Source organism: Eptesicus fuscus, chromosome 11 (genome assembly GCF_027574615.1).
Source record: "Eptesicus fuscus isolate TK198812 chromosome 11, DD_ASM_mEF_20220401, whole genome shotgun sequence".
Lineage (NCBI taxonomy): Eukaryota > Metazoa > Chordata > Mammalia > Chiroptera > Vespertilionidae > Eptesicus > Eptesicus fuscus.
The window spans coordinates 40388434-40390760 of NC_072483.1; positions in this window are offsets into that span (position 1 = coordinate 40388434).

Consider the following 2327-nt stretch of genomic DNA (forward strand, 5'->3'; position numbering starts at 1 on the left):
CTCACCCGGGCCTAGGTGCACGAGGCCTCATCCGGATCCAGGGACACATGTTCGCACCCGGACCCAGGGACGCTTGGCCTCTCCCAGACCCAGGGCCACTTGGGCTCACCCGGGCCTAGGTGCACGCGGCCTCACCCGGATCCAGGGACACATGGTCTCACCCGGACCCAGGGATGCTTGGCCTCTCCCAGACCCAGGGGCACGTGGGCTCACCCGGGCCTAGGTGCACGAGGCCTCACCCGGATCCAGGGACACATGGTCTCACCCGGACCGAGGGACGCTTGGCCTCTCCCAGACCCAGGGCCACTTGGGCTCACCCGGGCCTAGGTGCACGAGGCCTCACCCAGATCCTGGGACGCATGGTCTCACCCAGACCCAGGGACGCTTGGCCTCTCCCAGACCCAGGGCCACTTGGGCTCACCCGGGCCTAGGTGCACGAGGCCTCACCCGGATCCAGGGACGCATGGTCTCACCCGGACCCAGGGACGCTTGGCCTCTCCCAGACCCAGGGGCACGTGGCCTCACCCGGGCCTAGGTGCACGAGGCCTCAGCCGGATCCAGGGACACACGGTCTCACCCGGACCCAGGGACGCCTGGCCTCCCCCAGACCCAGGGGCATGTGGCCTCACCCGGGCCTAGGCGCACGAGGCCTCACCCGGATCCAGGGACACACGGTCTCACCCGGACCCAGGGACGCCTGACCTCCCCCAGACCCAGGGGCACGCGGCCCCACCCGGGCCTAGGTGCACGAGGCCCCACCCGGATCCAGGGACACATGGTCTCACCCGGACCTAGGGGTGCGTGGCCTCTCTCAGACCCAGGGGCACGTGGCCTCACCTGGACCTAGGTGCACGAAGCCACCCGGACCTAGGGGCGCGTTACCTCTCTCAGACCCCTGGTCGCGTGGTCTCACCCGGATCCAGGGGCTCACGGCCTCACCCGGACTCGGGACCCAGCCTTACCCGGATCCAGGGGCCCACGGCCTCACCCGGACCCAGGGTTCAGATTCACCCGGACCCAGGGGCACATGGCCTCACCCGAACCCGGAATCCAGCTTCACCTGGACCCAGGGGCGTGTGGCCTCACCCAAACCCAGGGGCGTGAGGCCTCACCTAGACCCAGAGGCGTGTGACCACATCTGAGCCCAGAGGCTCGCAGGCTCGCCTGGATTCTGGTCTCAGCGGGGTTTCGTCTTCTTGATCCCAATTCCTGTTGGTCAATTCCCTCTCAGCAATTCCTTCGGTCATTTTCTCAGAGCTCCAGGGCGGCTGCCGCAGAACTCGTTGGGCGGCGGGCTCGGCAAGGCTCCGGTGTGCCCGGTGCCCGGCGGTGGGCTGGTCTGGTGTCGCTGCGTCGGCCCTTGGGTCTGCAACGGTGGCCAGTCGCTGAGCGTGCGCACCTGGCCACTTCGGGGCATTGAGATTCTTGAAGGACTCGGAGGTCAGCAAGCACAGAGTCTCCCACCCCATGTCTCCCAGGGGCTCGTCTGTCCGTGCTCGGCAGCGAGTGGAGCCGTCCCCTCAGCCGGAGACCGCCGGGGGAACTGCGCCGAGCACGTTCCAGGCCACCATTGTGTCGCCTGAGCTATAGTTCTTAAAGTGTGGACTTTGGGTCACCGGCATCAGCATCATCCTGCGTACCCCTCTCTTTTATTCTAGTTGTAGAGCATCTGCTCAGCCAGCCCCCCGGTCTTTCTGGCTGGTGTCTGCTCTGCTCTCCCGTCGTAGTCTCAATATTGTTGTGGTAGGCAACGATCAGGCTGCCGCCCTATGTCTCCATCTTGGTCCTCCTTTGTACAGTTAAGTCTTGATTGTTGTTGGTGTCACTGGGAGGAATTGTCCTCCAGGCCAATTGGCCGTGAGGACCCTCTTTGTCCATATAGGAAGAGTTGCTGTGCAGGAGACATGTTTGTGGGCCGGGTCTTGATGCAGCAATGCCTTGGCGCTCACTGAGTCTGCCTCTAGAATGCCTCCCTTATGCAAGTGATTGAAATCTGGTGTCATCTCCCACCAACCACTAGATGCCCTCGTTTCTGGGTCTCCAATGCAGTGTGGGTCAGCCACTACCTGAGGCACTCAGCAGGAAAAAGCTTCTGCTCAGCTTGGCTGGGGCGGAGCTACAGGGTGGAGCCTACAACCTTGGCTTCCTGTCAGCCCCGCCCTATGAGGCTCCTGTGTCTATGTCCCTCTGTATTACTTGCAAACACCTCTGAGAGAAACGCGCCCTGGAATTTCGCCCACTGCCAAACAGTCCAGTCCCTCCCCTAATGAATCTGGACTCCCAGATTCTCGCCTGGAACTGGGTTTCAGTGCAGTTGGAACTGGGTC